Source organism: Aotus nancymaae, unplaced genomic scaffold (genome assembly GCF_030222135.1).
Source record: "Aotus nancymaae isolate 86718 unplaced genomic scaffold, 86718_ANA_hifiasm-v0.15.2.pri h1tg000007l, whole genome shotgun sequence".
NCBI lineage: Eukaryota > Metazoa > Chordata > Mammalia > Primates > Aotidae > Aotus > Aotus nancymaae.
Genome location: NW_026988418.1, coordinates 54,858,702 through 54,872,214, shown reverse-complemented (window position 1 = coordinate 54,872,214; position 13,513 = coordinate 54,858,702). Strand labels below are relative to the sequence as shown.

The 13,513-nt window shown below is 37.8% G+C and overlaps 1 protein-coding gene across 6 annotated transcripts in view; it reads left to right on the top strand.

The window, feature by feature from the left end:
- Window positions 1-13,513, top strand: part of PDE4DIPP2 (PDE4DIP) — a 295,357-nt gene that overhangs the window by 197,414 nt on the left and 84,430 nt on the right. The gene's annotated exons all lie outside the window — the stretch shown is intronic.

Below are 13,513 nucleotides of genomic sequence, written 5' to 3'. Positions count from 1 at the left end.
ATATGGCTTAGCTGGGATCTCTGTTTGGAGTCTCGTAAGTGTGAAATCCAGGTGTAGACTGGCCTTTTTTCTCATCTGGAGGCATACCTAGAGTAGGATCAGCTTCTAAGCTCCCTCAGGCTGTTGGAAGGATTTATTGCTGTGTGGCTGTAGAAGTTACGGCTGTTTCCTTCTTCATAGCCAGCAGCAGAAAGAGTCTGTTACTTTTCTCACTTCTAGACCCTCTTTTAAGGGGCTTATTAGGTCAGGCCCACCAGCATAATATCCATTTTGGTTAACTTAAAATCAACTGATTAGAAACCTTAATTACATCTATATGACCTTTTTACTTTTGCCGTATAACATAGCATAACTATGCAGTGACGTTCCATCACCTTTGCCATAGTGGTTAGAAGTTACAGGTTCTGTCCATCCTCAAGAAGTGAAGACTACACAAAGATGTGATGGCTAGTGGGTGAGAATTAAGGGACTACCCAAGAATTTGCCAGCCACATTAAGTAATTTATAATTATATAGAACATATAATTTTTTTTTTTTTAGACAGAGTCTCACTCTAACCCAGGCTGGAGTGCAGTGGCATGATCTCGGCTCACTGCAACCTCTGCCTCCCAGGTTCAAGTGATTCTCCTGTTTCAGCCTCCCGAGTAGCTGGATTACAGGCATGTGCCACCACACCTGGCTAATTTTTTATTTTTAGTAGAGATGGGGTTTCACTATGTTGGCCAGGCTGGTCTCAAACTCCTGACCTCAGGTGATCCACACACCTCGGTCTCCCTAAGTGCTGGGATTATAGGCATGAGCCACCACGCCTGGCCATAATGTGTTTTTAATTTTGAAAGAGAGAACTCACTGTGGTAAAAATAATCGCATTGATTTTCTGGGAAGTTACCTCAAAGGGAACTCCTCTCCTCCATTCAACTTTTAGTTTACTAAAAGGATATTTTCTAAAAGAACTTTAGAATATACCTGCACCCAAACAATATAAGCAATTACCTGGTATCCTTATCTTCTTGCACTGGTCTTAGAATACTGATAAGACAAAATGTGGGTGGTTTACTTTATTGTTTCACGTATGGAAAGGTTGGGGTCAAGATAAAAGAGCAATGATAAGAATTAGTTTAAAACATTGCTTCCTAACCTTTTCCATTTCATGGCTCATATAGCAAATGATAATATTTGTAAGGTATAGAGGTAAATGGATGAAGCTTCTCACTTGGAGGTGGCCAATTTAGGTGCTTAGGCCACTATGAAGGCAGAAAAATAATCACTATCTTGGCCACAATTACAAACTTTAGACTGCAGCTCCATTTTGCTTGGAAAGCTCTGGTTAACAAACTCAAGAAATGATGTGTGTGCATATAATTTTACAAGTATGAATACAAATTGAAGCTCATAGGCTTTTTGCCAGATACATGTTGAAATATATGGAAATTTTCTTAAGGGAATCTTGAAAATATTTCATAATACATTTTAATTAGGAAAAGCTCGACCAAGAATAGGAATTGAATTTCTATCCTGATTATTTATTAGCTCTATGACTATGGATATGTCACTTCTCAGCTTCCATATACATAAAATGGAAGATAAGCTCAGATAATCTCTATAGTTTCCTATAATGCTAACATTCTATTTTTATCTTATTTCAAAATTTTGTTTCATTTTATTTTAGTTCAGAATTTACAGGAGTATAATTTCTTTCAAAATGCTCACCTTCTGAAATGAAATCACTTTTTTTACTGATTTTGTATTTACAAGCACATGAGTACAGGCCGGCTTTAGCTCACTGGTTACTTCGACAATGCTTTCTATGCTGGAAAACAAGCACATAAGTACTAAAATATTTTGTACATATACTTATTTTCATCATCTTTGGTAAGCACTGAAATTAATATATGTAGTTCAATATTTGCAATGCTAATTAAGGAATTGGTTTGGTATCAGTTTTCAAAACAGTGTTAAAGAACCAAAACATTATAATTTCAAAGAGACTAAATTCTTTATATTCTATTCTAAAAGGATGCTTAGAACAAGAATAAGTACAGCATCCAGGGGATAATATTGCATGCCCACCGGGCAGAAGAAATGCATCAAATCACATAAACTGTACTAAATTGATATGCTATTTTGACATTGCCTAATAAAAATTAGGTTATTGTTATTGTTATCACCCAATACTTTGTACATTTAGAAACCTGATACATTGTGTCATTCATTCTATAAGACAGTGTTTTCCAACCTTTTTCACAGAAAATTCATTTTCATAGGAAATGAATATACATCTATGGTATTCTGAAATAAGTGACCATGGCTGCTCATGGTTTGAGGCGACTGTCCATGGCCACCTCAGGACCCGTGCACCACCCTGAGAGCTGAGGCCATCAGCATCTTTGCACAATGGTGGAGCACTCTGAGGTACACTGTGCTGGAATACCTAAGTTGGAAAGCTCTGCCACAGGAGGCCTCTGATAGTTGGTCCTCTCAGGTGTGGAGAATAGAAAGCCTCCCATAGCATATTTCCTTGTTTCTCCCTTTAGGTCTATGTCTTACAGAAAAAAAAATTGGGCCCCAAGGACTGGTAGTATCTTTCCTCAATTTACAAAGTAGTTTAATTCATGGAAAAATTGAACGTAAATTAACATCATTTCCTATATATGTAGCAGAATTACATTCTAGGTTCAGATGACTGTAAACAGTTTTATCACTCAGTGGAACATTCAAATTTTAAGTCATTTGGAATTTGGCACAATACTTTGTCCTGTAACATCCCTTGTCTCACTCATCATTGTGACAACAACAAAAACAAGAAACACACATATTTTCAAAGTGTTCTCTAGGAGATGAAACAGTTGCTCAGTGAGAACCACTGGTATAGGGGATCCTAGCCTTTCGAAGGTTTAGGGTACATTGAAAGACTAGTATGAAAATAACTAAAATACAGTGTGATAAATGAGGAGACAGAAATACACACATGGTGCTAAAGGACTCCATGGCTGAAAGGGATTATCTCTAAGGAGGAACTCACCTGGAGGTCACCCCTCTGCTGGGCCTTAAAGACTGAATAAACCGGGAAGAAAATAGGAAAAGGTCATTCTTAGACAGGGGGAGCAATGTATACAATGATGTGGAACACAGTTAAGGAATTGGGAATAATCAATTTTACCAAAAGTAAGTATTGGAGAATGATAAAATATACAGCTGGAAAGTCTCATAAATGTTGAGCTAAGGACTTCATGTTCTAGGCACCAGAAAAAAAAAAGAAAAAGCAAGGGAAATGAAAGCATATGATTTCCATTTGGAAAGGCAATCCTAGTTATTGTGGAGACTGAGGATTGCTTGAAGAGTAGATAATTGATGTCACCTCTTGAGAGAGCAAATCATAATCTGACACAGCTATTAACTGCTTTGTCAAGTCCATCCTTTGAATTGGTTGGGGGAAAGAATATTATAAAACCAATTACAAAGCACTTTGTCTTTCCCCTCTGCATAGGTAATGTATGGTGAACCTTGCTCTTTTTGATACCTGGAGCCTATGTTGTGGGTGTTATCCTTGTCTGCTAACAGTATACTTCCGCTGTAACAAAGTTCCTCCGTATTCTACGCAAACCTTTATCTGCCATGCTAACTGTCACCACAGAACAAAGACCCTTACAATGTGGAAGGCAAAAGTTCAATTTCTAAGCTCTGGGCCTGTTTTTCAGAGGCTAAAGAATCCCCTCATCTCCAGCAAAGCCATCCCTGGAATCCCTTAGCAATTCAGCTGGAGGATGGAGGAGCTTGAGTTCTAAAGATCTATTCACTTCCTTTAATTCCACCTACCTTCACAATTGACAATACCATAAACAGTTGGGCCTTAGAAGAAAGAAGAGCTCATAGATCTTGCGCTTCTAGGTCTGAATTGTCCAAGCAAAGAACATTCATTTATCCCACCTCCCATAGATAAGTATTTCTCACGTGATCCCAGTATGAAAGTCTGGAGTATAATGAGTATAATATACTCACGATAATATCTGAGTACAGGAATTTCACTTCAGAGTCTTCAGTCCTTCAAATAAGACAGATACTTTTGATAAAGATTATTTTATTTAATTGATCTTACAGGCTTTCTAGCTGTTTTCCTTTCCCATTCTATGAAAACATTCTACAACATTCATTTTAGTGGGAGTGAACTTGCACAGTATTTATGAACTTCTACAATTTTTACAAAACAAAAAAGTACCACCAACTAGACATGCCACTGATTGACATCATTCTGTATTTCCTTCCAATCCTTCCTGATACCCATCCAGATCAATAGTATGTTGTGATCAGAGTGTTGAGGAATGTTTAGATGAGAGTCTGTGACATCTTGTCCACATGTTTTTCACTAGGGAGTCAGAAAATCTAATAAAGTTTACAAAGCATTTTTCTGTTCTTCAGTAAAGGTGTCTACAAAGTTGCAGGGAAAAGATACCAGTTGTTTTAATTATTGATATTATTTCCTTCTACAAAATGGTGGAAGTTTCATCACAATGAAGCTTCTAAATGAAACCAGACCTGGAGGGTGTGAAGGCAGAAAAAATGATGCCCTTGCAAAGGGAGGTCTGGAGGAATTCTTGTTTTGTTTTTGCCTTTTTTCTCTGTCTGCATTTCTCCTTCAGTATAAGATAAGCAAAATTTATTAACATGTAATCTCACTGTGGTTGGCTTATAAAATGAAACAGGATAACACGATTAGGGAGAGGCCCACATTAAGTAAGTGAGGCTTCCCACTCACACAAATTAGCACAGTCAAGCTGTTGCATTTATGCCTTGTTTGGAACTTAATGTAAATAGCACTGCATGCAGTGAGGCATATTTCCTAGAATAGCAAACATTCCTGCGTTACCATGGAGAAATCTGACTTGGAGGTTAAGGCAAGAATGTGCTCTAAATGTTCAAGGCAGAGACTGAAAATCTTGCAGGGATTAGTAGCTTACACAGCTCCAGACAACTTCATATAAGGAGATTTGTTTGTAGAGTAGCTTTTCAGTATCCTCTTCTTTTGCTGATGAATGTTGAAGCCGGAGACTCATTTACAAATTCCCGTTCAACATTACTATCTCCCAGACAACCTTCATTAATAATATGTTTCTGAAGCAGGCCTTATCAGCTAAAACAATCGTTGCTCTAATCCTTTTGAGCAGAAAAGGAAGTGGAAAAATAGGTAGCTGCTTTACAACTTAATCAAAAATCTTTATTGAGCACTTATAATGCACAAGGTACTGTTAGGTGAAGGAAGAAGAACATGAAGATGTGTAAGATTTTGTCTCTGTCTTCTAGAGATTACAATAGGAGAAAGTCACTGATGGAAAAAAAATACAAGGCAGTACAGAAAGGAAAAATCATCATGGACTGGGGTCAGAAGCAAAGATTTTGGTCTCTGAGAGCAGGATTTTACTAAGTAGATATGAAAAGGAAAAGCGTTACTTTATTCATTCACTCAGTGATTATTTATTGAGACCTAGAAAGATACTGTTCCAAATACATCAGAAGCAGTCTTAATCCCCTCAGGCTGCTATAACAAACCATAGACTGTGTGGCTTATAAGCCACAGAAATTCATTTCTCACAGTTCTGGAGGTTGGAAAGTCCAAGATCAAGACACTGGCATTTTTAATGTCTGGCAAGGGCCCACTTTCTGGTTTATGGATTTCCTGCTGTGTCTTCACATGGCGGAAGGGGCTAGCTAGCTCTCTGAGGTCTCTTTTTATAAGGATACTAATCTCTCCCAAAGCCCCTACCTCCTAATACCATTATGTTGGGGTTAGGATTCCAACATATGAATTTGGAGATGAACACAAATGTTCAAACCATAGCAGATACCAAGATGAGAACGTTGTGGTTCCTTTTCATTTTTATTATTTTTTTTTTTGAGATGGAGTTTCGCTCTTGTTACCCAGGCTGAAGTGCAATGGTGCGATCTTGGCTCACCGCAACCTCCGCCTCCTGGGTTCAGGCAATTCTCCTGCCTCAGCCTCCTGAGTAGCTGGGATTACAGGCACGTGCCACCATGCCCAGCTAATTTTTTGTATTTTTAGTAGAGACGGGGTTTCACCATGTTAACCAGGATGGTCTCGATCTCTTGACTTCGTGATCCACCTGCCTCGGCCTCCCAAAGTGCTGGGACTACAGCCATGAGCCACCACGCCCGGCCCTTGTGGTTCCTTTTCTTTAATAGCTTACCAGTTAATGGGGGTGAGGCAGTATGGAGAAATGGCACACTAATTACTATAGGTGCAAAACGTATTTTGGAAGATGGAATAAGAGAAAGATGTCTTTTGGTGGTACTCAGAAAGGCAGCTTGAAGGCAATACTTGAAGGGTGGATAGGATTTTGACAGGTGGAGGCGGTAGTGATAGAAAATAATATTCCACATGTATAAAATATGGAGGTGGGAAAGCTCAGGATAGAAAAGCAGTAGCAGTAATAAAATATATATAAGGGGACAAAAAAATAGAGTGGAGCCAGGTTCAGAGAATGTTAAGAGGCCGGCAAAGAAGTTTATGATTAATGAGTAAGTCACTGGGTCTCCGGGTTTCTTTGAGGGAGGGTGATATCTGAGCTCTGTTCTAGAAAGATTAATCTGAAAGGAGGATAAAGTAGAGGGCAGAGAATTTGAGGGGACTCATTATTTTGGTACTCTATTACTTAAGATATGAAGTCATTAGAGGGTAAGAAAGGATGAAAGTGTTGTGCTAAGACAGAAAAGCAAAATAAAATTTTAACATACAATAGTTCATCTTCTGATTCATACATTCTAGTCAATGACTATTGAGTGCCCACCATGTCTAGGCAATGGTGCTGTTAGGTGCTAAAGAATTTTCTTCTAATGAAGGAGACAGATAAATAACCAAATAATCAAACAAATATATAACTTCAAATTGTGATAAGGACATTGAAGAAAGCAAAGAGCAGGGATTGGTAGACTTTTTCTGTATAGGGCCAGATAGTAAATAACTTAAGCTTTGCAGGCAGTAAAATTTCTGCCATTGTTGCATAAAAACAGCCATACACAACACATAGCAATGAACATGGCTGTGTTCCAGCAAAACTCCATCTGCGCAAACAGGTGGTGCTGATTCGGTCCACAGACTAGAGTTTGCTGACTGTATTAGGAAGAAAGGGAGGCACTTTAGACAAGGGGGAGAAAACAGTCAGGAGATCAGTCTTTCCTGTGGTGATTTTTTTTTTTTTTCATTATACTTTAAGTTCTGGAATACATTTGCAGAACATGCAGGTTGGTGGTTTGCTGCCCCATCAACTAGTCATCTACATTATGTATTTCTCCTAAGGTTTCCCTCCTCTTGCCTCCCAGCCCCCCGATAGGCCCCAGTGATGTTCTCCTCCCTGTTGTCCATATGTTCTCATTGGTCAACTCCTACTTATGAGTGAGAATATCATGCAGTATCCAAAACAGATATATAGACCAATGGAACAGAACAGAGGCCTCAGAAATAACACCACACATCTACAACCATCTGATCTTTGACACACATGACAAGAACAAGCAGTGGGGAAAGGATTCCCTATTTAGTAAATGGTGTTGAGAAAATTGGCTAGCCATATGCAGAAAACTGAAACTGGACCCCTTCCTTACACTTTATACAAAAATTAACTCAAGATGGATTAAAGATTTAAATGAAAGACTTAAAACCATAAAAACCCTAGAAGAACACATAGGCAATACCATTCAGGACATAGGCATGGGCAAAGACTTCATGAATAAAACACCAAAAGCAATTGCAACAAAAGCCAAAATTGACAATTGAGATCTAATTAAATTAAAGAGCTTCTGCACAGCAAAGAAACTATTATCAGAGTGAACAGGCAATTGACAATTGAGATCTAATTAAACTAAAGAGCTTCTGCACAGCAAAGAAACTATTATCAGAGTGAACAGGCAACCTACAGAATGGGAGAACATTTTTGCAATCTACCCAAAGGGCTAATATCCAGAATCTACAAGAAATTTAAACAGATTTACAAGAAAAAAAAAAAAAACCTCATCAAAAAGTGGGTGAAGGATATGACCAAACACTTTTCAAAAGAAGACATTTGTGTAGTCAACAAACATACGAAAAAAAGCTTATCATCACTGGTCATTAGAGAAATCTGAATCAAAACCACAATGAGACACCATCTCATGCCAGTTAGAATGGCAATCATTAAAAAGTCAGGAAACAACAGATGCCGGAGAGGATGTGGAGAAATAGGAATGCTTTTACACTGTTGATGGGACTGTAAATGAGTTCAACCATTGTGGAAAACAGTGTGGCCATTCCTCAAAGATCTAGAACTAGAAATACCATTTGACCCAGCAATCACATTACTGGGTATATACCCAAAGGATTATAAATCATTCTGCTATAAAGACACATGCAAACATATGTTTATTGCCGCACTATTCACAATAGCAAAGACTAGGAACCAACCCAAATGCCCATCAATGTTGGACTAGATAAAGAAAATGTGGCACATATATACCATGGAATACTATGCAGCCATAAAAAAGAATGAGTTCATGTCCTTTGCAGGGACATGGACAAAGCTAGAAACCATCATTCTCAGCAAATTAACACAAAAACAGAAATCCTATGGTAATTTTGAGATGTCTATGATGCATCCACATGCAGATATCAATTAGGTAACCAGCTATTTGAGAGTTGCCCTCAGAGGAGAATTCTATGATAAAAATATAAATTGGAAGCTACTGGTATAAAGATGGGAAAGGATGAGATGACACCAAAAGAGAATAAAGAGAGGTAAAATGGGTCTAGAACTGAGCACCAATGAACAGCTACTAAAGGTGTGTAGTGATATGACTCTTAGTTAATAAATCTGAGGTAGGCATTAATTTAAAGTCCCTGTCTTACAAGAACAGAAAATCAAACACCTCATGTTCTCATTCATAGATGGTTGTTGAACAATGAGAACACATGGACACAGGGAGGGGAGCATCACACACTGGGGTCTGTTGGGGTGAAATAGGGGAGGGACAGTGGGGGGTGGGGAGTTGGGGAGAGATAGCATGGGGAGAAATGCCAGATATAGGTGATGGGGAGGAAGGCAGCAAATCACACTGCCATGTGTGTACCTATGCAACAATCCTGCATGTTCTTCACATGTACCCCAAAACCTAAAATGCAATTAAAAAAAAAGTCCCTGTCTTAATCACTATGGTGAGAAATTCAATTTCATAGGTTTGGTATTTCCTCCTCTCCCTACTTTCTCAATTATTTAAAGATCCCTAGGTTTTACCAGGTGCCAAAGCACCAAGGAGACTACTCTGATCATTGATCTACCGCTAAAGCACCCCTACCTCAGTAAGCATGGTTTTGCCAACCCTAGAAGCTTGTTATATTGGAACCTTTTATGGAGCCATAATCCCGATGAAAAGTCCAGCCTCTCTAAGTCACCCTATTACTTCCCCCTCTGAGGTCCTGTTGCTTATCCAGGGCAAAGATATGGAATGGAGGTGGGTACTTGTTACTCTTTGACCTCCAATTTCTTTCCATCTGGGTGAAATGTCACTCTCTCCTCTTCATTGACTTCAAAAACTTTTCTCTCTTCTCTTCCCCAATGCGACGTCCGGCTCAATCTTCTCAATGGGCTTAGAATTTCATAAAAGTCTGGAAATGCGCTTGGTTTCAAACAGCCTCTGCTCTTTGCTCTGCAAAAATTCTGGAGTCAAGGGAATGCTAAGATCTTGACCATCAGATTAGAAAAGAGGGAGGCAGAGATATACAGGTAACAAGACAAATTTACATCCAAACACCCTCTCACCATTTGGCTAGGGAAGAAGTATGAGATGAAGCTGGAAGGGAAGTAGATTAGGATCTTTTTGTAGAGATGATTAAATGTCAAACTAAAGGTTTTGACTTCAACCTACAGGTAGTGGGCAATAATGGATCTTTACTGTGAATGTTCTGCAAATAACATGCAGGATAATTAGTGGTAAGCTTCTAAGGCTGTGTGATACAGTTCAGGTATCAGGTTTCAAGAACCTGAAATGGAAAATGCAGTGAAAATGTGAAGCAAGATACACTTGTTAGAGATGCTCAGAAAAAGGATAGAAAAGAAGTTAGTATTTGGCTTAATAGGGAAGCATTCCGGGAAGTAAAGGTACACTCTGATGTTTTCAAATCCATCTAGTTTACAGGTCTACCCAGTTACACCCAGTCACATTAGGAACTGTTATGCCTCACCTTATCTATCCTGCTAATTTCTCTCTAGATTTTGACAATGTCAGCCATCCCTGTCATTCTTGAACTCCCCCACCTGTGCTTTGACTGTGCAACTGCTCCACTTAGTATTCCACTTCGTTGCCTCAGTCACCTCAGCATGTCCCAAATAAATATCTTCATTATTTTTTTGCAAATAGATGCCCCAACTCCTACATTTCTGTTAATTTATGCCATCTTCTACCAGTCTTCCAGACTCCAAACCATTATTTCCATCTTAAACCCTTTATTTTCTTTGTCTGCATATATACCATCAAGTCCTGCTGTTCATTTCTTCAAGGTGATTCTCATATTTACCACTTTCTTTCCATTTCTAAACCAGACCTTTATTAATTCACACTTGAATAACTGTAGTGTCTCTTTAGCAGGCCTTCCTGTAACCATCCCAAAGTTCTCCTTGAAAGTGCAATCCATCCTGTTGCCTGGGTAATCTTCCTAAAAAAAGTTTCAATCATGCCATTCTCTGCTTAAGCCCAACATTATATCCAAATTCTTTTACCTTTGTCAAAACATTAACCAAATTCTAGTTGCCAAGGCACTCCATAGCATAGTGTCTGGGTTATAGATGGTTCTTGTTACATGTTCTTTCAATGAACAACTATAGAGGATTCGATGCATGGATGGATAAACCTGGTCATTCAAAAACCCCCAACATCTCCCTTTACCTTCAGGCTAGCGCTGTGTTGAACCCAAGTTCCATGGCTTTTAAGGATGCTATTTTATTTTTTTGGAGTCCCTTCCTTGGCCTCCTTCATCCTAACATCCATCTCAAGTGCCACTCTTGTCCCTTCAACTATACCAGCCCATACTAACCTCATCTTTTTCTGTACCTACACTAAATTTAAGTCAGTACCATTTCATTTACCAATCAATTATTTTAACTGTCGTGTGCACCTTTTCTCCCTTTTAACTTAACTGAAAGCTCGTTGAAGAGAGAAAAAAGATATAAGTTTGCATTCCTGCTCATTGATTGATTTAACAAATACTTTTAAAATTCACTTAACAACCTATGGGTATTTAATAACTTGAAAGACTCTAATGGTTTCTTTTAGATGGATTTTGCTGAGAAGCATACTACTATAATCTGCAGATGAACTGGAAATCTCCTGGTTTTTAAACAAACATTTCAAAATGTTATGTTGTCAATTAATGCAAAGCATGATTGTTTCTGACGTCTTAAAGATTTCCAAAGAGCTCAGGGAAATCACGCACCTGCCTGTGTTACCACAAAGCCTAACTGGCTTTACTTTGACATTCTTGCATTTTAGTTTCTCTGCCAGAATCACATTTTTCTTTTGTTGCATAGTTTTTAGTAATTAGAATAGCTATTTCCAACGTCATAACTAGGCAGTGAAACCTAATACAACTGGTTTGGGACATGGGGGTTTTCCACCTCTCCAATTCTTCTGGAAACTCCCTCTCAGCCCAGAAGTAGGTCTTAGAAACACTACAACCTTGTTGCTGTACAAGGAGTACAAAAGAGACTATGGTGACTGCAAAATCTAGAGGTCAAAACAGAGATAGTGCAAAAGACCCAATACCACAGTAATATTTAGAAGTCTTGTTCCAAATGCCGATACAGTTCTCTAAATTCAATGTAGATTTTTTAAAGTAGTTCTTTATTAATGTGCTTTTCTGTCTATCTGCAGAACGTCTGATCTTTTGACTGATACAGCTTAAGATGGTTCTTGTTCAGTGGTTTTCTAAGTGTGGTTCCCAGATAGTAGCAGCAACATTATCTGGAAACTTCTCAGGAATGCAAGTTCCTGGGCCCCATCCCAGACCTGATTATTGTGTCAGAAACTCAAGGGGGTAGGTCCCAGCAATTTGTGTTAATAAGCCCTCCAGGTGATTCTGACGCATGCTGAAGTTTGAAAACTACTGTTTAAATTCAACATAATTCACTGTAGTTTAGGAAATTAAAAGCCAGATATAAGTGACTTAACTTAGGCCATAAAGCAAATAAGTGCTTGTAAATGTATTTACTAGTCAATATTCAGGGTGAATTGTTGATATGTAAAATTAATAATCTCTTTAATCATAATATCAAACTTATTTTCAAATTTTTCTTTATTATGTGCCTGCTGTAAGTTTTAAAAGTAATCATTTTATACTAAGTCATTGCAAAAGCCCTAAGTTTCACCTTAACACATGCCTTGCTTCAATCATAAATGTTTGGTGTACACACACATATAAAATATTTTCCTAGGGTCAGGCACAGTGGAACCCTGGAGGCAGACATTGCAGTGAGCCAAGACTGTGCCACTGTACTCCAGCCTGGGTGACAGAGTGAGACTTCATCTCAAAAAAAAAAAAAAAACTCATATGGATAGGCTTACGTTTTTAATTTGCAATTAGGCCTTTTATAGAATTTCTTCTGGGCTATATTTTATAATATTTTCCTAATTTTAAAAACTGTTCTTAAAGTCGGGGTGACTTTCTACCAAAGAAATCCCTTAGATTAAAATTTTTGGGGTAATACATATTTTTAATTTATTTATTCCTTATAACCTTTTGAATTGAAATGTACTAATATGTATACAATCTACAGATCTAAGTACCCTGTTCAATGAGCTTCAACAACTGTACATATTCATGTCATCTTTATTCAAAACAAAATACAGAACATCTTCATCACCTCAGAGAATTTCTTTGTGCCCCTTTGCAATCACTTCTCACCCTGTCTCTGACTGTTCAACCACCTCCAGACTTCTACCATTATAGATCTGTTTTTCCTATAGTCTGTTATTAGACTTAAGACGAGATCAGGTGCGTTCAGGGTAGTACAGCCGTAGACCTGTTGTTAGACTGCAAATAAATGGAATCACACAGGATATTCTCGTTTACATATGGCTTGTTTCACTTAAGATGTTTTCAAGATTCATCCATATCACCTGTATCTGAGTTCATTCTTTTCGTTGCTGGCTTGTATTGTATTGTATGAATACACCAAAATATGTTTCATCTACCTTTTTTCTTAGTAACAAATTTTTTTTTCTTATCACAAAAGCAGTACTTACTGTAAGTTATGTAAATTATGTAACATATAATGTAAAAAATTATAGAAAATAAGGAAAAAAGAAAATACCCATAATTCTACTTTCTAGACATAACCATTACTAATAACTTGTGTACCCCTTTGAACTTTGGTTTATATAAATTATTTACTTATATATTTATCATATGTAGTATAAAAATTCTTATTTTAGGTTCAAGTTTTACCACTTAGACTCTGATATTAGTGTGTTAAATTGG